Source organism: Pelophylax lessonae, assembly GCF_965119305.1.
Source record: "Pelophylax lessonae genome assembly, chromosome: 7".
Taxonomy (NCBI): domain Eukaryota; kingdom Metazoa; phylum Chordata; class Amphibia; order Anura; family Ranidae; genus Pelophylax; species Pelophylax lessonae.
In genome coordinates this window covers 271,510,695-271,536,714 of record NC_138774.1, presented here as the reverse complement: position 1 = coordinate 271,536,714, position 26,020 = coordinate 271,510,695, and the positions used below count along the sequence as shown (strand labels likewise).

General features: G+C 45.7%; 1 protein-coding gene across 2 annotated transcripts in view; it reads left to right on the top strand.

Moving 5' to 3' along the window:
- ST6GALNAC6 (ST6 N-acetylgalactosaminide alpha-2,6-sialyltransferase 6) overlaps nucleotides 1-26,020 on the top strand; it is an 83,318-nt gene that overhangs the window by 27,654 nt on the left and 29,644 nt on the right. The gene's annotated exons all lie outside the window — the stretch shown is intronic.

Genomic DNA, 26,020 nt, shown 5'->3' with positions numbered 1-26,020 from the left:
GCAAACCTACAATATGCCAAGTATAGACAAGGTACAGGCTTGATTTAACATTGAACTATTGTGCAAATATTAAAGTGGTATTTATTATATATTATAAATCCAAAAGCAAACTTTTATTAAATTGCATCTTACCAATGTCTTAGATGAAGTGGCTGCATTATTATTCTTTGATTTTTACGGCTTTCAGTTTTCACCTGGTGATCCTGCCGGTAAGTGTTTTTTTTTTTTCCCCCCCAACTGAACAAGCTGCCCTTAATTATTTATTAAAATTGATTGATTTAATAAATTTATTGATGTAAAACTTTTATTGCAAAAGTAACAAAACTATTGCTGTAACTGCTTAGAAAGTGTTAGGTAGAGTTTTGGCTTCAGTTTGTTAGTGTATTTAAATCTGCATCTTAACTACCTGCCATCCGTGCTACAGCCTATATACGGCTGCAGCGCGGACTTGAATTTTCGGGAGGCCGTTTTTAAACGGCCTTCCAGAAAGACTCTCCCCGCGCGCTCCCGCGAGCGCGCATCGGGGAGAATCTGTGTCGGCCGTGTCCCTTGGACACAGCCGATCACAGATCGTGGTGAATGGCCAATCACAGCGGCCATTCACCACGTGATCAAGCCGTCCAATGAGAGATGATCTCATATGTAAACATATGAGATCATCTCTCATCGCCGGCGCTCCTTCCTCACACGGAGCCTGCAGTATGAGGAAGGAGGGGGAGCCTCACAGCGCCGGGGACACACAGCAATGTAATCAGGGCACTGATCACCAGTGCCCTGATTACTTATGGTAAAAAGAATACACAAATTGCCCCCCCATCAGTGCCCACAGTGCCCGCCATCAGTGCCCCCCATCAATGCCCACAATCAGTGCCCATAGTGCTGCCAGTCAGTGCCCATCAGTGCCTGCTCATCTAGGCACTGATGAGCACTGACTGGCAGCACTATGGGCACTGAGTGTGGGTACTGATGGTGCTGCCCATCAGTGCTCATCAGTGCCGCCCATCAGTGCTCAGCAGTGCCACCCGTCAGTGTCCATCAGTGCCATCCGCCAGTGCCCATCAGTGCCGCCTATCAGTGCCCATCAGTGCCGCCCGTCAGTGCCGCCTCTCAGTGCCCAGCAGTGCCACCTCTCAGTGCCCAGCAGTGCCGCCTATCAGTGCTCATCAGTGCCACCTATCAGTGCCGCCTATCAATGCCGCCTATCAGTGCTCATCAGTGCGGCATATTAGTACCTCCTCATCAGTGCCCATAAGTGCCACCTCATCAGTGCCCATAAGTGCCACCTCATCAGTGCCCATAAGTGCCACCTCATCAGTGCCCATCAGTGCCGCCTATCAGTGCCCATCAGTGCCACCTCATCAGCGCACATCAGTGAAGGAGAAAAATTTATTTTCAAAATTTACTCGCAGAAAATAAGAAAAACTTTTTTTTTTTTCAAAATTTTCTGTCTTTATTCTTTTTTTTTGTACAAAAAATAAAAAACCCAGAGATGATTAAATACCACCAAAAGAAAGCTCTATTTGTGTGAAAAAAATGATAAAAATTTCATATGGGTACAGTGTAGCATGACCGCGCAATTGTCATTCAAAGTGTGACAGCACTGAAAGCTGAAAATTGGCCTGGATGGGAAGGGGGTTTAAGTGCACAGTAGGCAAGTGGTTAACATCCCCCCTCTTCAGACCCGATCCAATCCGTCAAAACCGAACAGATGGAAACCCTATTCATCCCATCCCATTCCCTCGATAGATAAGAATTGGGACCTGTTAGCTGTGTCTCCACACACATGGTGGTATATGGAGGAGACCTCCATACACCGCCATGTATTTATCACATCCCTGAGGAGACCTCCATACACCGCCATGTGTATATCACATCCCTGAGGAGACCTCCATACACCGCCATGTATTTATCACATCCCTGAGGAGACCCCCATACACCGCCATGTATATATCACATCCCTGAGGAGACCTCCATACACCGCCATGTATTTATAACATCCCTGAGGAGACCCCCATACACCGCCATGTATATATCACATCCCTGAGGAGACCTTCATACACCGCCATGTATATATCACATCCCTGAGGAGACCTCCATACACCGCCATGTATATATCACATCCCTGAGGAGACCCCTATACACCGCCATGTATTTATCACATCCCTGAGGAGACCTTCATACACCGCCATGTATATATCACATCCCTGAGGAGACCTCCATACACCGCCATGTATTTATCACATCCCTGAGGAGACCTCCATACACCGCCATGTATTTATCACATCCCTGAGGAGACCTCCATACACCGCCATGTATATATCACATCCCTGAGGAGACCTCCATACACCGCCATGTATTTATCACATCCCTGAGGAGACCCCCATGCACCGCCATGTATATATCACATCCCTGAGGAGACCCCCATACACCGCCATGTATATATCACATCCCTGAGGAGACCTCCATACACCGCCATGTATTTATCACATCCCTGAGGAGACCCCCATACACCGCCATGTATTTATCACATCCCTGAGGAGACCTCCATACACCGCCATGTATTTATCACATCCCTGAGGAGACCCCCATGCACCGCCATGTATTTATCACATCCCTGAGGAGACCTCCATACACCGCCATGTATTTATCACATCCCTGAGGAGACCTCCATACACCGCCATGTATATATCACATCCCTGAGGAGACCTCCATACACCGCCATGTATTTATCACATCCCTGAGGAGACCCCCATGCACCGCCATGTATATATCACATCCCTGAGGAGACCCCCATACACCGCCATGTATATATCACATCCCTGAGGAGACCCCCATACACCGCCATGTATATATCACATCCCTGAGGAGACCCCCATACACCGCCATGTATATATCACATCCCTGAGGAGACCTCCATACACCGCCATGTATTTATCACATCCCTGAGGAGACCTCCATACACCGCCATGTATATATCACATCCCTGAGGAGACCTCCATACACCGCCATGTGTATATCACATCCCTGAGGAGACCCCCATGCACCGCCATGTATATATCACATCCCTGAGGAGACCCCCATACACCGCCATGTATATATCACATCCCTGAGGAGACCACCATACACCGCCATGTATTTATCACATCCCTGAGGAGACCCCCATGCACCGCCATGTATATATCACATCCCTGAGGAGACCCCCATACACCGCCATGTATTTATCACATCCCTGAGGAGACCCCCATACACCGCCATGTATATATCACATCCCTGAGGAGACCCCCATACACCGCCATGTATATATCATATCCCTGAGGAGAACTCCATACACCGCCATGTATTTATCACATCCCTGAGGAGACCCCCATACACCGCCATGTATATATCATATCCCTGAGGAGACCCCCCATACACTGCCATGTATATATCATATCCCTGAGGAGACCCCCATACACCGCCATGTATTTATCACATCCCTGAGGAGACCTCCATACACCGCCATGCAGGGCCGGATTAAGAGCATCATGGGCTTGGTGCTGAGGATTTTGAAGGACCTTAAGGGCCGTGCCTTGGCATGCACCCAGAGGAGGAAGGGTGCAGCCATGCATGCCTAATTCAACATGGGATGCTGTCTCTGAAGCCCATAAACACATCCATGCATCGGCAACTGTCCCTCCTTGTCCGGCCTTCGTGCTGTGTGGGGAGGTTCTGAGGGAGCTGCCTGGGGAAGCGAGCATAGAAGCCAGACTTCTGTGTTTACAAGTGACAGAAGAGCGGTAACAGTGAATATGACCAACCCGGGGCCTATATAAAAGGTAGGGGCCTGGAGTTGCAGCTCCAATAGCCCCTACGTTAATCTGGCCCTGCCGCCATATATTTATCACATCCCTGAGGAGACCTCCATACACCGCCATGTATTTATCACATCCCTGAGGAGACCTCCATACACCGCCATGTATATATCACATCCCTGAGGAGACCTCCATACACCGCCATGTATTTATCACATCCCTGAGGAGACCCCCATGCACCGCCATGTATTTATCACATCCCTGAGGAGACCTCCATACACTGCCATGTATATATCACATCCCTGAGGAGACCTCCATACACCGCCATGTATTTATCACATCCCTGAGGAGACCTCCTATATGTTTGCAGTGCACTATGCAGGACTTGCAGGCCATGCCAGGGTCCAGGAGAGTGTCCTTTAAAAGCAAATGAAAATAAAAATGATTCTTTCATTTGTGACTGCTTGATTGTTTGTTTTTTTTTATAAAGTTTTGAAAACCATTGGGCAGTGGGCTGGGCATGGGCATTGGGCAGTAATCGTGATGCATCGCGGAATCAAATCGTATCGAATCGTGACCCTAATAATCGTAATCGAATTGAATCGTGAGGTAGGTGAAGATGCGCAGGACAGTATCTAGGACAGTCACAGGGGTATGCAAAGTACTTTGTACCTTCCGCCTTCTCCATGGCAGGGAAAAGGATGAGGGCCCCTTTGCAGGGAAAGCTTTCATCAAGCTAAAAATCTTCCTGTGCAAAAAGGATCAAGCACATCCACAAGAGACACTCACCTAGGTGTGTGGTTATGAATAAGCGATTTTTATCGTGAAACGCGTCAACCCGACACGTCTGTCCGTGTATTGCACTGTCTGTCTGCTGTCTATTGGATTTATGGAGAATAAAGGAGTCCTAAGGATTTTTATCTAACATCTTTGAGTGCGGTCTCTCTCTTTTGGATGTCTATATGCCTGGATGGCGGATCTGACCTGCACCGAGTGCTGAACTTGCACCTGAGCGGCTTTCTTCTTTGTTTTGGCCCATTACCCCCAGCCAGCTGGATCACAGGGGAGCTAAAATGCTCTCCAGCTTGGAGAGGGATGCGGATTTTGGCAGAGGTGAATGCACTGATCTGATGTCTGTGTATGGGAATATGTACACTTTTGGAGGGCATGTTACCTAAAACTATTGTGATCCTTTAGGGGCTCATGCAAATCTCTGCATGAAAATATGGCAACTATTACGCAGGATCCTGTTTAAATAGAGCTCTGTACCCATGTCACATTTTAGCAGCACTTACATGCAATTCGTTTTTTTAGTTCACATTTGCAGCCAGTGGTAGTTCAGCCGCAGTGTTATTGCGCCCCATCTATCTGCCTTATTGAGGACATGCAACCGCTCAGGATTGTACACATATCACAGCCCACCTGGTGCTATTCTTCATGGCCACAGCAAAAGCATTAAAACAGCAAGTCACATTTGACGGGTGTTACCGTCACCAAATGTGATCCATGCAAGTCTATGTGGGCAATGCTGTAACTTAAACTAGGTGGTAAGAAGGCGACATGTCTCCTCTGCACCAGGAGAGGCGGTTTAACCTTAAGCTGTGTAAGGGGTTCTTCACTGTAAGGGCAGTGAGAATGTGGAACTCTCTTCCACAATTGGTGGTAGTTGCGGAGAGTATGGCTATTCTTATAAGACTCTTGGACATGCATCTCACAGATCACAAAATTCAGGGTTATGGGAAACGAGCAGGCCACTGACACACACACACCTGTACAGGTTGAACTGGATGGACTGATGTCTTTATTCAACCTCAATGACTATATAACTATGTAACCTGTCAAACACTTTTGAAAAGCAATCCACCATGGGTCACCTTTTAGAGGAGCGGCATGTGAACGAGCCCTTACAGCATAAATGGTCCTGTTGGTAGGATGCAGGCGGCTTGTCAAGAAAGCTGCTTAGCATCTTCTGTTGCTAGGATGCAGGTGGCTATTGCCACCCAGCTTTAGTTCCTGGCTAGGACACAGATGGCTTCCCAAAGAAGTTACCTAGCGTCATTTGTTGCTAGGACACAGGTGACTATTTCTGCTTGGCATCCTTCTGTTGCTAGGATGCAGGTAGCTATTGCCACCCAGCATCCTTTCATTGCTAGGACACAGGTGGCTTCTCAAGGAAGTTGCCTAGTGTCCTTTGTTGCTGGGACACAGGTGACTATTGCTGCTTAGCATCCTTCATTACTAGGATGCAGGTGGCTTCTCAAGGAAGTCGCTTAGCGTCCTCCATTGCTAGGACACGTGCACACCCCCCAAAAAAAAGAATAAAAAGTAATAAGAATAAAACAACAAAACATAAAACTGCTAAATTTCTCGGACACAGGTGGCTTTTCAAGGAAGATACCTAGTGTCCTTCGTTGCTAGGACACAGGTGACTATTTCTGCTGAGCATCCTTCTGTTGCTAGGATGCAGGTGGCTATTGCTACCCAGCATCCTTTAATTGCTAGGACACAGGTGGCTTGTTAAGGAAGTTGCCTAGTGTCTTTCATTGCTAGGACACAGGTGACTATTGCTGCTTAGCATCCTTCTGTTGCTAGGATGCAGGTGGCTATTGCCACCCAGCATCTGTTTGTTGCTAGGACACAGGTGGCTTCTCAAGGAAGTTGCCTAGTGTTCCTCGTTGCTAGGACACAGGTGGCTATTTCTGCTTCACTTCCTTCTGTTGCTAGGATGCAGGTGGCTATTGCAACCCAGCATCCTTTAATTGCTAGGACACAGGTGGCTTTTCAAGGTAGTTTCCTAGTGTCCTTTGTGTCTAGGACACAGGTGACTATTGCTGCTTAGCATCCTTATGTTGCTAGGATGCAGGTGGCTATTGCTAACATATTGCAAGTGGCTTTGGTGACATATCAGGGGTCTAAACAGACCTCTGATGTTTCACCTTTGAGACAGAGAAAGAAGATAGAGGACACAATCTCTGTAGCCTCAGCAGCACAAAATGAATGAACAGGAATAACTCTGTACGAAGGCTTCCCGTTCATTCATAAACTGAGGCATAGTAAATACAGTTTACAATAACTCAGTTAAAGCGGTGCTCCAGCCCCTCCCCCACAAAAAAATTAAAACTCAGCAGCTAGACATACTGTAGCTGCTGACTTTATTATTAGGACACTTACCTGTCCTGGAATCCAGCGATGTCGGCACCCCAGCTAATGTTTACATCGGCTCTCGGTTGCTGCCGCCGCCATAGCCTATAAGTGAAACCGTCAGTGAAGTCTTGCGGCTGCATAGACTGGGGAAGGAGGAGGGGGGGCGAACTTTTGACGGACCTCGTCTGACGGAAGTGGGGATGGGTACCTGTCAAAAACAAGTACCCTCCCCCCCCCTGAAAGGTGCCAAATGTGGCACAGGAGGGGGGAGGAGACAGATAAGGGGAGCTTCCACTTTTGGGCGGAACTCCTTTTGTAATTGCCCAGTGCTGGGGAAGGAGGAGGGGGGGTGAACTTTTGACGGACCTCGTCTGATGGAAGTGGGGGTGGGTACCTGTCAAAAACAAGTACCCTCCCCCCCCCCAAAGGTGCCAAATGTGGCACAGGAGGGGGGAGGAGACAGATAAGGGGAGCTTCCACTTTTGGGCGGAACTCCTTTTGTAATTGCCCAGTGCTGGGGAAGGAGGAGGGGGGGTGAACTTTTGACGGACCTCGTCTGACGGAAGTGGGGGTGGCTACCTGTCAAAAACAAGTACTCTCTCCCCTTCTGAAAGGTGCCAAATGTGGCACGGGGGGGGGGGGGGGGGACCGATAAGGGGAGCTTCCACTTTTGGGCAGAGAGGAAACAGCGGGGCTGGGAGAGAGGTGACAGCGGGGCAGGAGGACATGGATAGAAGGGACGGCATATAGAGAAACTGATCCCCTCCATTTCCATCCTGCAGCAGCTGAAATCGTGAAGGAGGGGGAGGAGGAGGAGGAGAAGCCGGAATTACGCAGCTGCAGGGGAAGTGGTTTCTGTACATGACGCTGTCTTGCTAGGACATGCCATGACTGCGCCCTAGGAGGCTGCCTAGTTTGCCTGGTGGTACCGCCAGCCCTGACTGTAGTTTAGTATTACAGGCCAGCCTGGTTACCAAACTTTGGCTCTATGTCTGACTAATGATGGTCATAAACGTAACGATTTGATCAAATAATACTTCACAGAATCAAGACAGTATGATCGAATTTATGAATTTTCCAAACTACACATGCTGGGGTTGAATTACTGAAGGCAAATAGACTGTGCACTTTATAAAGTGCAGTTGCACTCAGCAAGAGCAGTTGCTCCAGAGCTTAGTAAATGAGCGAAATTCCATCATCTAATCATGTGCAAGCAAAAGTGCAACTGTACTTTGCAAAGTGCACAGTCTATTTGTCTTTAGTAAATCAACCCCAATGTGTCATCAAAACATTTTTGAGCAAAACTGACATTATTCTGATCTGTCTGGGCGGAAAATCCGATCGAGGAAAGTAGATCAATTATGAACATCACGTGGCTTACATCGAATGATGTTTTTTGATCTTCCGATTGTATTTTTACTTCCGGACAGTAAGGGCAATCCGATCCGATCCGCCTGTCAGTTTTTCAGGCGGAGCTGATCGGATGCTCCATGCATCCCTATGGGGCAGCGGGTGTCAGCGGAGACATCTCCACTGACACCCGCTGCTATCCGATCCGAGGATCGGATTGGATGAGAACGGACAGGTGGTTCATTCTCATCCGATCTCCCCATAGAGGACAGCGGGGATCTGACAGCTGTCATCCGCCTGCTCAGCGGGGATCGGCGGATCGATACCCTGCTGAGCAGAACGGACTCCGTCGGGCAGTGGGCCCGCGTGAAAGGGGCCTAAATCGATCGACAATACAATTGCATATAACATCATTCTGTGTACGGTCACCAAAAGCGGGGGCTGCTGTACTAACATCATATGTATATCTCGGGGTGGATAGTAAGCTCCGCTCTGATGATGTCTGCTTTTATCGCCAGCAGCCGTACCTCATTCTCACTCACACTTTGTCCCTCTCCAGTTCTCAATCTATTCCCACCTCCCCTTTCCCTGTCTTCTTCCTAGCAGAGGGTGAGGGGGGGGGGGGGGGATGCAATCTCACCGCCTTGCAATTCGGTTGCCATAGAAACACATCCAGCTTGTGTTAATGCAGCGCGGGGCTCTCGCAGTACAATAAGTAGGTGCAGGCTTGGAAAGCATTATAATGAGGGGTAGGATCAAATCACTGCAATGCACAACAATGCACACAAGTGGGGCACTTACAGGTTTATTAATAAAAGGCGGTGAAAAAAGCGATGGCGAGGGGCAAAGTGCCATAACCTACAGCAGACCAGGCACCCTGGGGCACCTCGAGGTGTCGTCAGGGGCGCCTTGGCAAAATGCCTATAAATTTATCAAAAATTGTATACAAGCCAGCAGGTGGATGAGCCTGCCTTTTTATTTTATTTTTTTAAGGTATTCCTAATGGTTACCAAGGGTATACTTTACCAAAATACCATATATATATATATATATATATACACACACACATACATATATATATATATATATATATATATATATATATATATATATATATATATATATATATATATATATATATATATATACACACATATATATATATATTTTTTTTATATTTATTTATATAAAAAAATACCATATATATATATTATATATATATATATATATATATATATATTTATTTATATTTAATAATACATTTTTTAATAATATTATATATATATATATATGTAGCACCACCCCCGCAGGAGCTGCTGATTATATTATTGGGTCTACACCCTGCCTAACAACCCAATCAAATTGGCTCGATCCCTCCTCAGGCACAACTGACCCAGAATAGGACTGGACTATCAAATAGATACACAGGTTGGAATACAATACTTCACTATGCAACAATACCTTGTTACCTTCTTGAATAGTAGTCCTTCTGGGTGACACAATGGAACAACGCACAAGATTGTAATTAACCAAACTTAGTTTACTATATATCAAATTGAATAGGGGAGATACAATACAATACAATACAAGTCCATAAAAGGTTATTTAAAACAGCTTTAAAAAGGTAAAAGAATACCCCCACACTCCTCCTGCATTAAGGCTAGACACAGTACCAGGTAGGTGGGCCTATCTGAGTCCCTCCCCCAGAGTTCTCCTCTTTCTTGTTGATCTTCGCTAGCAAGGTTATTGAATAGAGCTCATTTGTAATCCAGATTAGGAATAAAGATCAAGAGAGAGAAAACAACGAGCTGTTAGTTGTCACCGCAGGGTGTCTGCGTAACTGAGCAATAACTTCTGCGAGAGAGATAAGCCTCTGGCGACTCCTTTACAGACCTTATTGTTTGTCTATGAGTCTCCTGAGAGAGTATGGTGATAAACCCCGGGGTTTTATCACCTCCTGCTGCGCTACCGCTATCTGTAGATAAAACTGTCTCTTCAGCAGATAAAGTCAGTTATTGGGCATGTGCCCTCTCACCAACAGAAGTTTCTCCTTCGCGCGCTTCCACTGCGGTCTCAGTCCTTTGGCTATATGCCAGCCGCACGGGGTCCTTCTGGCAGATGACTTCCGGTCTCGGCAAACAGCAGTATGACCTCCAGGAATGTGCCTCGTGCTTGAGATGGGACGGTTCCACGTCGTCCCTCCAGGCTAAAAGGCTCTGGCCCAATATCCAGTGTCAGTCCTTCACTCTCGCTCGCTGGTTCCTCAGAGTCCAGCGCAGAAAGGCCCCCCTTCGCGCGCTTCTCTCTTCCTTTAAATAACCTCCCCCATAGTGCCGTGCGGTGCAGCCGTGCACCCTGGATCTTGCCAAGCAGCCTGGGAGATGTAGTTTCTTCATCTTGTGAAAAGGAAGTCACAGCCCGGGAAATTCCATGCAGCTACCACTAGAGGGAGCCTAGTTCCTGGATCTTGCAAAGCAGCCTGGGAGATGTAGTTTCTTCATCTTGTGAAAAGGAAGTCACAGCCCAGGAAATTCCATGCAGCTACCACTAGAGGGAGCCTAGTTCCTTCCCACATATCAAACAGTGTCTTTAGGCATGTTTAACCCCGCTACACACTCCCCCCACTTGAGAAACTTTGGTCCCCAAAGAGGTCAACAGTATGTACCCTAGTGCATAGGTTGGCATTATACAACAAAAACATTAACATTTTGCTGAAATAAGTCAATCTGAATATATCCAATTTTGTATTCTAATAGCAGTGCAACAGTAAAACGATAAAGTGCAATTAATAAGCAAATAAGTGATTTCTACAGTGTTAATATAGTGCTGATTTCTAGTGCTTTTATATAGTGCTCCTTTAAAAAGCACATGTGCCTTTGCAATTTCTTAAACACTTACATCTTAAAGTTTGTGTTGAAAAAAAAACATCAAAAGGTGAGAAAGAGAAAAAAAAACATATAGTGAGGTCAGAGCAACAAAATGTGCGCAAACATTAACTCACAAAGTAAACCAAATTGTGAACATCAAAAACTGTGCTTATTATAATGGCCAAACCCAATATCCTTATGTACAAACTTAAATGCAAACGTTTTCTACTTCAATACTTTGTTCTCATGATCTCTCACAGACCCCCCAAAACTTGGGTGGCTTGTACAGTTGTGCCTGGGGGTGAGCTAGGGTTGTCCCCCACCAAATCTACAGTGGAGGAACTAGGCTGGTCAGGAGACCTTTTGGAGATAAAAACAGCTTCTTCCGAACATTCACCCAATTGATCATAGGTCAGTCTCTTAGGTGGGTGAATGACTCTCCTTTCCCTCTGTTCCCGTGGAGGCATGCTCTCAGAGGTACTAGGATCAGGCACTTCTGAGGATTCTTCCATGTCCCCCTCCTCATGTTCCAACACAGAGGCACCTGATGGTTCAAGAGAGGTCAGTTCTTCTTCAGAGAAGGGTGCAACCTCCTCCTCAGGATCTTCATCCTCAGCTGCTTCTTCTGGAAGCATATGAAAGGGTATGAATTCAGGGGCTTCTGCCCGAAGGGCTCCTCTATCAGCCAAGTCAGACGAAGACAGGGAGGCAGGTGTGGGTTCTGGCAACTGAGATGACCACAACCAGTCGGGTACCTCCTCTTCATCTTCCAAATCTTCAGATGGAGAACTTCCCTCTCCCTCATCTGGGAGCATCGTCTGAGATCTGGTAACTGGTCTGGACCGGCGAGAAGTCGAAGGGGCCGCTGACAAGTCTTCCACAGGGGGCATACGAACCGCTTCAGAGAGAGGCAGCAAATGGTTCCGATGCCAAGCCTTCAATGGACCCACACTTCCCTCAGGCCGAATTTGGTACACAGGAAGGTTTGGCAGTTGCTTACAGATAACATAAGGTTGGGACTTCCAGCGGTCTGCCAACTTGTGTTTTCCCGGGACACCCAAGTTTCTCAACAAAACCCTGTCCCCTGGTTGCAGGTCATGGATCCGAACTTTTAGGTCGAAATTTTTTTTATTCCGCAGTCCACGTTGATCAGATGTGGCCTGAGCCTTGTCATAGGCCGCTTTCAGACTCTTCCGCAGTCGGTCCACATATCCTCTATGCGATGCTGAAGAGGTATGATCAGGCGAAATGCCAAAGGCCAAATCCACTGGCAACCGAGCCTCCCTTCCAAACATCAGCCGATAAGGGGAATATCCAGTAGCATCACTGACAGTGCTGTTGTAGGCATGCACAATGGCAGCTACGTGCCTGCCCCAATGCTGTTTCTTCTCTGAGCTCAAAGTCCCCAACATATCCAAAAGAGTCCTGTTAAATCGTTCAGGCTGGGCATCCCCCTGTGGATGGTAGGGAGTGGTTCTAGTCTTTTGAATGCCTAACATATCTAACAGTCTCTTGATCAGTCTGCTTTCAAAGTCCCTTCCCTGATCAGAATGGAGGCGCTGTGGTAACCCATAATGTACAAAGAACTTCTCTACAAGAACTTTGGCTACCGTTGAGGCCTTCTGATCCCTTGTTGGGAATGCTTGAGCATATCTGGTAAAATGGTCTGTTACCACAAGGACATTCCCCTGGCCACTCAGATCAGGCTCTAAGCAAAGGAAATCAATGCACACCAGCTCCATGGGTCCCTGACTTTGTAGATGGCCCATTGGGGCTGCTTGACGTGGCAGAGTCTTCCTCTGTATACACCGGACACAAGAATGACAGTATCCTTCAACTTCGGCCCTCATACAAGGCCAGTAGAACCTGTCCCTGACAAGCTGAAAGGTTCTTTCGGGCCCCAGATGGCCATGATTATCATGAAGAGCGGCCAGAACTCCCTCTCTGTATTTAGCTGGTAAGAACAGTTGCCACTTCTCCTCCAGATCTTCAGATGGACCTCTCCGGTAGGCCACTCCTTCTCTGATCTGTAACCGGGTCCACTCTCTATGCAACAGACGGGCCCCCTGAGGGGAGTCAGTTAGAAGCAACTCAGGGCTCTGGATCTCCAGGGCTTCCAAGAGAAGTTTTCCCAAAGGGTCTTCCAACTGCTCCTTCCGCAAGTCCCTTTTGGACAGCCGGGGCAAACCCTCCCCTTCAACTTGGGTCACCTGGCAGTAGCATTTGGGTACTCCGATAGCCGAAACCCCAATCTCTTCTGCTCTTGACCCTCCTCGGGATCGAAATTCAGTTCCCTGATATAGGGCACGCACCCCTTCTGGAGCCAAATGAGTCCATTCTTCCGCAGGTTCCTGTGGAACATGCAACCTTCTGGATAGGGCATCTGCATCCCTATTTCCGATTCCTGGCCGATACTTCAGGCTAAAATTGAAGCTAGAGAGGGCAGCCAACCATCGATGTCCTGTTGCATCCAGCTTGGCCGTAGTCAACAGATAGGTGAGGGGATTATTATCTGTCTTGACAATGAATTCAGCTCCGTACAGGTAGTCTTTCAATTTGTCAACCACTGCCCACTTCAAGGCCAAGAATTCAAGTTTGTGAGTAGGATAATTCCTTTCAGCAGGCAGTAGGCTTCTGCTCACATAGGCAACAGGTCGCAGATGACCCTCATGCTCCTGATAAAGTACCCCCCCCAGCCCATCTCGGCTGGCATCAACATGCAGTTCATATGGTTTTGTGGGGTCCGCATAGGCCAACACAGGGGCAGTGGTTAGGGTTTCCTTCAGCTGGACAAAGGCCCCTTCGCATTCCGGGGTCCACTGATCCTGGATGGATTCCTTAGCCTTCCGGGGGCCTATGGTGGACTTCGCCGGCTTTACCAACTCAGGGACATCATCTTCTTCATTCTTCAGGAGCTCATTTAGGGGTCGGGCAATCTGGGCGAACCCCTCCACAAACCTCCTGTAATAGGAGCAAAAGCCCAAGAATGACCGGAGTTCGGTCACATTTGTGGGTCTCGGCCAGGAAGCAACAGCATCCAGCTTGTCCGGGTCAGTGGCCACCCCTTCTTCAGACACGATATGGCCCAGGTAATGGACCGAGGACTGATAGAATTGGCACTTCTCAGGAGAAAGTTTCAGACCTTCTTCATGTAGCCTCTTCAAGACCTTTTCCAACCTCTCCTCATGTTCTTCTAAAGTTCTGCCAAACACGATAACATCATCCAAGTATACCAGTACCTCTATCAAATTCATATCTCCAACGGTCCTCTCCATCAGCCTTTGGAAGGTAGCAGGGGCCCCGGACAACCCCTGAGGCATGCGATTGAACTCAAAGAACCCCACAGGGGTGATGAAGGCTGTTTTCTCCCGATCTTCGGGGTGCATGGGGATCTGATAATACCCACTCTTTAAGTCCATCACACTGAACCACTTCGCCCCTGACAGACTCTGTAGGGCATCTTCGATTCGAGGAGTGGTATACTGGTCTGGGATGGTTCTTCTGTTCAGCGTTCGGTAGTCGATACAAAGCCTCAAAGATCCATTTTTCTTGCGGACTACCACTATCGGGGAAGCATACGGGCTCCTGGATTCTCGGATAATCCCGATCTTTTTGAGCTCTGCCAGCTGTTGACGTAGATCTTCTAAGTCACCTAAGGGGACTCGCCGGACTCTCTCCCTGAAAGGCTTGTCCTCACTCAGGCGGATCTTATGAGTGGCGCTCCTGGCACATCCCACGTCAAACTCGTCCTTAGAGAATATTTCCCTCCATCGAGCAAGTTGTGCCTTGGCCCTCTTCACCCATTCCGGCGGGAGGGCAGCGTTTCCAGAGCAAAGCTCCTCTATAACAGCTTCACCCTGTTCCTTTTCTTTGAAATCAATGGGGGCAACTGGGGTAGCCGGGTTGACTTGGCCCAGGAGCACTCTGGCCGGTACCTTCACTGGTGTAATAGAGGTGTTTCTGACACTCACTAAAACCCTTCCACGGTTTTCCTGTAACACCTTCAAAGGGATCACCTCAGGGATCACTTCTATCCCTCTCTGTCTCTCCTTTTGACCTGATTCAAAGATAATGAAGGGACCCGGCTGTTGCCATGTGAGTTTAACAGAAGCCTTAAAACAGGCCACCTCTCCTGGCTGTAAGACCTTTTCTGCTCTATCCAGCTTCCAGAGTCGTCCAACTCCTTCTGCGGGGGTCTCTTGCTCCAACACTAATCGTTGGTAGGCCTGCCGTAGCATGGGATGGATCCTTGGCGCCTGAGCATCTTGTCCCTGGACCAGTTGTATCAGAAGGCGCCTTACCAGGTCAGTGTTTGTTCCTACGATGAGAGAGCTTTTGTTGGCCCCTGGTGGACGAGGACAGACCACCGCTAAGGTGTCGAAGGTTTCCGCTTCACCAGCCACTGATGGATCAAAGGTCAACTTGATTGGCAGATACCCGTCATAGGGAAAACTTTGGGTCCCAATACCCCATATCTCCAGATCTTCCAACTTCTGCAAAGGTAGATGGGTAAGATATTTATCATAGAAGTCTCTATACAAAAGAGTCACCTGGGCCCCTGTGTCAAGGAGGGCTCTTGTGTAAATTCCTTCCACCTGAACCGAGACCACTGGGGAGGGCCCGACCAAGTTAGTTGGGAATTCTCTTGATGTAGCCTTGTTATCTGATTCAGTTCTCTGTACCCTGACCCTCTTCTCCTTTTTCTTCCTTGATCTAGGCCCCCGCCGAATCCGGCGTGCATTGACTTTCCTTCCCTCAGTAACCCGGAGTCTAGAACTGGGGGTGTTATATTTGGGTCTGACCCCCTGACTCAGTTTCCCTGATCCTGCACCACTTCTGGAGTCCCTTAAGACTGGCGGACACCCGGTTGACTCCTTCACCGGTGTCCTCTGAAGTTTCCCGCTGGCTCGCGAGGTTTCGCGGCAGCATTTCCTGAGCTGGGACATACCCTTCTAACATGCCCAACTCCCCCGCAGTTGAAACAAGTTAACAATTTTGCAGGCCGTGGCTCTGGATCTGTGCTGAGACTAACAGGTTCATCTGGCCTCTCCGATATACTCCCCTTGGGTAGAGTGGATACCTGACCAGTCAGGATGGACACCATTTCTATCAACTGAGACACTTGGGTCTTTAGGAGTTCAACTTGAGAGTCACCCTCTTCCACACTTATCACTCCAACCCGGGCAGTTGAGTCAAACTGCCGACTTTTCTTCTTGTTGTCCAACATGACCTCTTCCTCTCTGACCATTCGAATCAGATCGGGATATTCTAGAATGCCGCCATCTCGACGAGTTCGTAACAGTATGGCAATGGGATCTAAAGGTTGAGCCCCTTTCAGAACCTGTCGTGCACGAGTCTCATCTATTTTCCGGGGGTCTATTCCTTTCTTTAACAAAATCTGGTGGATAATCCTATCCAGACGTTTAATGAATTCGGACAACTTCTCCCCCTCTTCTTGATAACAGTGGTCCAACTGGTAGAGAAGTTCAGCCGCGTTCTCCGTCCGACCAAACACATCTTGCAGAATGTCCAAATAATCCTGTGCAGTGCAGTTCTTCTTGCTAAGCTTTAGATTACGTACAGCCTCTAATGCAGGTCCCCTTAAACTCTCTGTGATCCTCTGCTTCTTGTGCTGTTCTGGTACCTCCCATTCCTCCAAAGCCTGAGTGGCGGTATCTAGCCACTCTTCGAACCCATCTTCTGCTGAAGGCACAGGCTGTTTCCCAGAGAATGTCCGGAGCTTCCTATATCCAGTCATCAGATAGCTCGAGGAGTCCCTGCTACATTTTGCCACAATCTCCCCAAGAACAGCACACAGTTCTGAGCTAAAAGTCGACAAAGGTGATGACTCAGGATGCCCTTCTTGGACACCTTTTTCTTGGCTGGATACCCCAGGGGTGGTGGATGAGGGACCCGCAGTAGGAACTCCTGGATGTATCAGGAAAAGTTCTGTTTGGTCAATAGTTTTTACACTGTTTCCATTGAAATAATCAGGGACCCCTTTCCTCCACTCACACAGTGCATACGTGTGTGGGGCAGTGGTGTCAGTTTTTATGTCAATCACCCAGAATTTCCTGTCTGTGGATAGTGCCCTTAAAACAGGGAGGAGCTTTTCTTCAGTCCAGGCTTCTCCCTTGATTTCAACCACCAGGCCATTTTCCACTATGACATTCTCTTCCTTGCACCACTCAGCAGCAGCGACAGGATCCATTTCTGCGTGGGAGGGGATTCTGGGGCTGAGAGGGTTGTGTTGCAGGACTGTAGAAATCCCGGACGAGCCCCCACGTGTAGCACCACCCCCGCAGGAGCTGCTGATTATATTATTGGGTCTACACCCTGCCTAACAACCCAATCAAATTGGCTCGATCCCTCCTCAGGCACAACTGACCCAGAATAGGACTGGACTATCAAATAGATACACAGGTTGGAATACAATACTTCACTATGCAACAATACCTTGTTACCTTCTTGAATAGTAGTCCTTCTGGGTGACACAATGGAACAACGCACAAGATTGTAATTAACCAAACTTAGTTTACTATATATCAAATTGAATAGGGGAGATACAATACAATACAATACAAGTCCATAAAAGGTTATTTAAAACAGCTTTAAAAAGGTAAAAGAATACCCCCACACTCCTCCTGCATTAAGGCTAGACACAGTACCAGGTAGGTGGGCCTATCTGAGTCCCTCCCCCAGAGTTCTCCTCTTTCTTGTTGATCTTCGCTAGCAAGGTTATTGAATAGAGCTCATTTGTAATCCAGATTAGGAATAAAGATCAAGAGAGAGAAAACAACGAGCTGTTAGTTGTCACCGCAGGGTGTCTGCGTAACTGAGCAATAACTTCTGCGAGAGAGATAAGCCTCTGGCGACTCCTTTACAGACCTTATTGTTTGTCTATGAGTCTCCTGAGAGAGTATGGTGATAAACCCCGGGGTTTTATCACCTCCTGCTGTGCTACCGCTATCTGTAGATAAAACTGTCTCTTCAGCAGATAAAGTCAGTTATTGGGCATGTGCCCTCTCACCAACAGAAGTTTCTCCTTCGCGCGCTTCCACTGCGGTCTCAGTCCTTTGGCTATATGCCAGCCGCACGGGGTCCTTCTGGCAGATGACTTCCGGTCTCGGCAAACAGCAGTATGACCTCCAGGAATGTGCCTCGTGCTTGAGATGGGACGGTTCCACGTCGTCCCTCCAGGCTAAAAGGCTCTGGCCCAATATCCAGTGTCAGTCCTTCACTCTCGCTCGCTGGTTCCTCAGAGTCCAGCGCAGAAAGGCCCCCCTTCGCGCGCTTCTCTCTTCCTTTAAATAACCTCCCCCATAGTGCCGTGCGGTGCAGCCGTGCACCCTGGATCTTGCCAAGCAGCCTGGGAGATGTAGTTTCTTCATCTTGTGAAAAGGAAGTCACAGCCCGGGAAATTCCATGCAGCTACCACTAGAGGGAGCCTAGTTCCTGGATCTTGCAAAGCAGCCTGGGAGATGTAGTTTCTTCATCTTGTGAAAAGGAAGTCACAGCCCAGGAAATTCCATGCAGCTACCACTAGAGGGAGCCTAGTTCCTTCCCACATATCAAACAGTGTCTTTAGGCATGTTTAACCCCGCTACATATATATATATATATATATATATATATATACGCACATATATAATTAAAAAAAAAAACGCCGGAAGAAAAAAAATGTGTGTATGTACTGTATATGTATATATATATATACGTACACAGCATCTCTCAAAGTGAGTACACCCCTCACATTTTTGTAAATATTTTATACTATCTTTTCATGTGACAACACTGAAGAAATGACACTTTGCTACAATGTAAAGTAGTGAGTGTACAGCTTATATAACAGTGTAAATTTGCTGTCCCCTCAGAATAACTCCACACACAGCCTTTAAGGTCTAAACCGCTGGCAACAAAAGTGAGTACACCCCTAAGTGGAAATTTCCAAATTGGGCCCAAAGTGTTAATATTTTGTGTGGCCGCAATTATTTTCCAGCACTGCCTTAACCGACTTGGGCATGGAGTTCACCAGAGCTTCACAGGTTGCCTCTGGAGTCCTCTTCCACTCCTCCATGATGACATCACAGAGCTGGTGGATGTTAGAGACCTTGCGCTCCTCCACCTTCCATTTGAGGATGCCCCACAGATGCTCAATAGGGTTTAGGTCTGGAGACATGCTTGGCCAGTCCATTACCTTTACCCGCAGCTTCTTGAGCAAGGCAGTGGTCATCTTGGAGGTGTGTTTGGGGTCGTTATGATGGAATACTGCCCTGTGGCTCAGTCTCTGAAGGGAGGGGATCATGCTCTGCTTCAGTATGTCACAGTACATGTTGGCATTCATGGTTCCCTCAATGAACTGTAGCTCCCCAGTGCCGGCAGCACTCATGCAGCCCCAGACCATGACACTCCCACCACCATGCTTGACAGTAGGCAAGACACATTTGTCTTTGTACTTCTCACCTGGTTGCCGCCACATAAGCTTGACACCATCTGAACCAAATAAGTGTATCTTGGTCTCATCAGACCACAGGACATGGTTCCAGTAATCCATATCCTTAGTCTGATTGTTTTCAGCAAACTATTTGTGGACCTTCTTGTGCATCATCTTTAGATTCCTTCTAGGATTACAGCCATGCAGACCAATTTGATGCAGTGTACGGCGTATGGTCTGAGCACTGACAGGCTGACCCCCCACCCCTTAAACCTCTGCAGCAATGCTGGCAGCACTCATATGTCTATTTCCCAAAGACAAGCTCTGGATATGAAGCTGAACACGTGCACTCAACTTCTTTGGTCGACCATGGCGAGGCCTGTTCTGAGTGGAACCTGTCCTGTTAAACCGCTGTATGGTCTTGACCACCGTGCTGCAGCTCAGTTTCAGGGTCTTGGCAATCTTCTTATAGCCTAGCCCATCTTTATGTAGAGCATCAATTCTTTTTTCAGATCCTCAGAGAGCTTTGCCATGAGGTGCCATGTTGAACCTCCAGTGACCACTATGAGTGAGAGCGATAACACCAAATTTAACACACCTGTTCCCCATTCACACCTGAGACCTTGTAACACTAACGAGTCACATGACACCAGGGAGGGAAAATGGCTAATTGGGCCCAATTTGCACATTTTCACATAGGGTTGTACTCACTTTTGTTCCTGCAGTTTAGACATTAATGGCTGTGTGTTGAGTTATTTTGAGGGGACAGCAAATTTACACTGTTATACAAGCTGTACACTCACTACTTTACATTGTAGCAAAGTCTCATTTCTTCAGTGTTGTCACATGAAAAAATATAATAAAATATTTACAAAAATGTGAGGGGTGTACTCACTTTTGTGAGATACGGTGTGTGTATATATATATATATATATATATATATATATATATATATATATATATACATACATTTTTTTTTCTTCCGGTGTTTTTTTTAAAATTATATATATATATATATATATATATATATATAAAATATTAAAAAATGTATTATTAAATATAAATAAATATATAAATATAAATAAATATATAAATATAAATATATATATATATATATATATATATATATATATATATATATATATATATATATATATGGTATTTTTTATATAAATAATATAAAAAATAAATATAAAAAAAATATATATATGGACAAGCTGTACACTCACTACTTTACTTTGTAGCAAAGTGTCATTTCTTCAGTGTTGTCACATAGAAAGATATAATAAAACATTTACAAAAATGTGAGGGGTGTACTCACTTTTGTGAGATACTGTGCATGTATATATATATATATACTGTATATATACACACACACACACTTTTTTCTTGCCTGCCTTCTAGTTACACAAAGCCACAGGTTTTCATTAGGCATCATTGCGCCTTTCTAGACACTGGTATCCTAACAACCAATGACATCATCAGTTGATGAGAAGAATGTCTATCGCCTCCACAGCATCCTTATTTGACCCTTCTGTGCCCCTCTCCTATAGCACTGGGGTGACATTGGTTGACTGATGGAGAGAAATTGAGGAAGAAGAGAAACATCGGAATACTAGTCAGTACCAGTGTGCAAAAGTGCTTTGCTTTGGAAGAATAAAAGAATAAATAAAGAATATTTGCTTTGGAAGAATAAATCACCTCTAACGTTGGGTGTCCTACGTGTGGATGTTTTTGCTTTATGTAAAGCTATTAGAAAAGTCTTTTTCATTTTAGAATGGGGTGTCACGAGACCGTCCATAGTTTTAAAAGGGTGCCTTGACTGAAAAAAGGTTGAATAACACTGACCTACAGAAACCAATCAGATATTATCCTTTATTATAAGGGAAGAAAGAAATATTAAATAATTAATGGTGACCGATGGCTATGGGCTAAAGTGCTCTGCACGGTATTGTTGGGCTTGTTAAGTACTGTTAACCACTTAACGACCGCCCGCCGCAGTTTTACTGCTGCAGGTCGGCTCTGTCCCACGAAATGATGTAACTGTACCTCGCTGCGGGGTACCGCGTGCGCCCATTCGCCACAGGGGAAGCTGATCAGCGGGTCCGGCGGCCGCGGTTGCCGCCGGGCACCCGCGATCGCTCCTCGTGGAGAATGTTCTGTCAGTTATGTCAGGAACACAGGTCTCTGTGTTCATGCAGAAAGCCCAATCCCCCCCCCCCCAGTTAGAAAGCACCCCCTAGGGCAGTGATGGCGAACCTTGGCACCCCAGATGTTTTGGAACTACAACTCCCATGATGCTCATGCACTCTGCAGTTTAGTTGAACATCATGGGAAATGTAGTTCCAAAACATCTGGGGTGCCCAGGTTCACCATCACTGGCCTAGGGACACATTTAACCCTTGATTGCCCCTGGTGTTAACCCCTTCCCTGCCAGTGTCATTATTACAGTAACAGTGCATATTTTTAGCACTGATTACTGTTGTTATGTCACTGGTCCCCCCAAAAGTGTCAGTTAGGTGTTCGATCTGTCTGCCGCAATGTCGCAGTCCCGCTAAAAAATCGCTAATCGCCGCCATTACTAGCAAAAAAACATTTAAATAAATTAAAAGGACATAAATCCTTCCCCTAGTTTGTGATAACTTTTGCGTAAAACCAATCAACATACACTTATTGGGATTTTTTTTTTTTTTTACCAAAAATATGTGGCAGTATACATATTGGCCTAAATTGATTAAAAATTTTGATTTTTTTTATTTTATTAAAAAAAAAAAAAAAACAATAAAAATGACACAAATCTTTCCCGTAGTTAGTAGATGCGATAACTTTTGCGCAAACCAATCAAAATACGCTTATTGCGATTTTATTTATTTTTTTACCAAAAATATGTAGCAGAAAACAAATTGGCCTAAAATATTAAAAAAATTGATTTTTAAATTTTTTTTTTTGGGAATGTCATATAGCAGAAAGTAAAAAATATTGTTTTTTTTTTTTTTTTCCAGAATTATCGCTCTTTTTATATTTATAGAGCAAAAAATAAAAATCACAGAGGTAATCAAATACCTCCAAAAGAAATCTCTATTTGTGGGGGAAAAAGGACGTCAATTTTATTTGGGTACAGTGTCACACGACTGCACAATTGTCAGTTAAAGTAACGCAGTGCCGTATCGCAAAAAAATGGTCTGGGCATTAAGGGGGAAAATCCTTCCCGGTCCAGAAGTGGTTAAGACGTTTTCAGGCCAGCACGTCAATGAGAGCGTATCATGACTGTCTGTATCAGTGAATTTATTTATGAAGGCTGAACAAAATTGCTGTGACAAGCAAAAATCCTCTTGCTGGATCTGCTGTCATAAATCAGGCCCTCATTAATCACAAATGAGGTTGGAACAAATAAAGCTTCTAAATTACTTTCAGCAACATCAAGTTTGCATTGTGCGCCTCCCAATTCTAGAACTCGAAAAAAAAAAAAGGTACAAGACGGTGGAGATGAGTCGAGAAGTGGGGTGCATTTACTGCGGCAGACTGGCCCTCCTGCGCCTGCAGCTAGGGGGCAAGCGCGCCGCCAACAGCTCAGCAGCGGGGACTCGGATGCACGGGGCAGGCCGCTCCGATTGCCGCCTGCCACCCGCGATCGTTCCCCACTGAGAGAGAAGGACGGGCAGCTGTTGTAAACACAGCTGACCGTTCTTCTCTCTGGAATGATCACAGAGCGCCTGTGATCCTTCTATATTGGATCACAGGTCTCTATGGTCATTTAACAAGCCCATCCCCCATACAGTTAGAAACACTCCCCTAGGCTTACATTTAACCCCTTGATCACCCACTGTGTTAACCCATTCCCTGCCAGTGTCATTATTACAGTAACAGTGCATATTTTTAGCACTGATTACTGTAGTAATGTCACTGGTCCCCCCAAAAGTGTCAAAAACGTCAGTTAGGTGTCCGATCTGTCCGCGGCAATGTCGCAGTCCCGCTAAAAATCACAGATCACAGTCATTAGTAGTAAAAAAAAAAAAAATGACATAAATCTTTCCTGTAGTTAGTAGACGTGATAACTTTTGCGCAAACCAATCAAAATACGCTTATTGCGATTTTTTTCTACCAAAAATATGTAGCAGAAAACAAATTGGCCTAAAAAAAATGTAAAAAAATATAGATTTTTACATTTTTTTTTTTAGAATGTTATATAGCAGAATGTGTAATATATATATATATATATATATATATATATATATATATATTTTTTTTTTTTAATTAATTTTTTTTTCAGAATTGTTGATATTTTTTACCGCGCAAAAAAATATAAAAATCGCAGAGGTGATCAAATACCACCAAAATCTCTATTTGTGGGAAAAAAGGACCTCGATTTTATTTGGGTACAGCATCGCATGACCACGCAATTATCCATTAAAGTAACGCAGTGCCGAATCCCAAAAAAAGGCCTGGTCATTAAGGGGGCAAATCCTTCCGGTCCAGAAGTGGTTAAACATTGCAATAAATTATTTAAAAAAAATTGTAAAATAAAATAATTGTAAACATTTTTAACATTGTTAAAAAAAATTAATTATTATTTTTTTTTAAATGTAAAAAACTATTGAAAAGTGCTAATTCACACAGGTTCTCTGTTATGTTTGTGCCCGCTAATAATGATTTTAGTGTATTTTTTAGTGAAAATAATGTTTTGATATATTCTGGGGGCCCTACCAGGTAGGCTGTATGGGGCCTTGTGATTTCTAACAGCAGCCCTGCACATTAACCTTAACACAAAAGGATCTTTTTAAAAAAAAAATTTACTTTTCCAATACATATGCCTTTCTGCAACCAGAGTTTAGACAATGAGCTAACACTTTGTCTGAGCTTACCTTAAAAAGGAGAACTTCGTTAAACAGTTGGGAACTACTTGGCAACCAGCAAATGTTGAAACAAAAAAAACACTTTGTGGTCAGTATGTGAGATCCAGCAAAGCCTATGGAGTGCAGGGGCTACAGTACATAACAGAGTGCATAGGGTACAGCAGTCAAATAGACTGTGCACTTTGCAAAGTGCAGTTGCACTCTGCAAGTGCAGTTGCTCCAGAGCTTAGTAAATTAGGTAAATCTTCACTTTGCAAACGATACCCAATCACATGCAAGGAAACCCCACTTTTGTTTGCATGTGATTGGATGATGGAAGTCAGCAGAGCATCTGCTCATTTACTAAGCTCTGGCCATTAGTAAATCCAGCCTTATGCAACATTCAACTCAGCATAAAGTGAAGGGGTCAGGAGTATGCAACATAGATGGAGATTTAATAAAACTGGTGCACACAGAATCTGGTGCAAATGTACATAGTAACCAATCAGCTTCTAACTTCAGCTTGTTCAGTTAAGCTTCGACAATTAAACCTGGAAGCCAACTGGTTACTATGCAGAACCACACCAGATTCTGTGTGCACCAGTTGTAGTATATCTCCCCCATAGTGTCTTTACACTACTTGTCAGTGGCAGTAAATAGTACTTTACCATCATTGATGCCCAGCAGCAAGAAGCCCCCCCCCCCCTCCCAATGATAATCATGGTCAGTGGCAAGATCCCCCAATTCCTCTCCCCAAAGCATTGAAGGTCTTTGGATTCTCCATGCTCTCCTAGAGCATTGGTGGTCATTAGTGCAGATCATTAGTCCGCCCGCTAGTAGCCAAAAACATGGCCGCCTCCAGGGCGGCGACAACTAGCGGACTAACAATCTGCACTAATTATAGCATCTACCGGAGTGTATAGGCTGCCGGTGTAGTGTGAGAACACCAAGTGGTCGAAATCTCCAATTATTCTGGGTGTACACTCACCGGAAATAACGCCGTTGGAGAATTCGGTAAGTTGGAGTTTTCGGCAGAACACCAATGCGGGAACCCTGCGAATCCACTTGACTCGCATGCAGTTCATACTAGGGGTCGACCGATTATCGGCAAGGCTGATATATCGAAGGCCGATATGCACTTTCCCCGATATATCGCTATGAGAGGAAAAAACAGCAGAGTGGGAGATTAGCGAGGAGAGCCCAGAACAGCGATGTAATGAAGGTATTTCCCACTATTCTATTACAAAAACACACACTGGACATTATATAAAATACTAATAAAGATTTCTAGGATTTTAGGATTTTAATGACACTAAACTAGGTTCACACGGGATTCCTGGCAGGCAGGGAGGGAAGGGAAGACTGCACATTACAGCTAAAAGACCTACCCCACATGTGTCATTTTTCAAAACTTTAAATGTACAAAATATTGACCGATACCGATATGCAATAGCCAAAATATCGGTAACGAAAAACCAATATCGGTTGATCCCTAGTTCACACTGCCATATGCGAATCGCTGGGGGTATCAATACAAAGTTAATGACACCCCCAGATCAGCTCGCATATCGCAGTGCGAACTGTCAATTCGGGCATGCATCG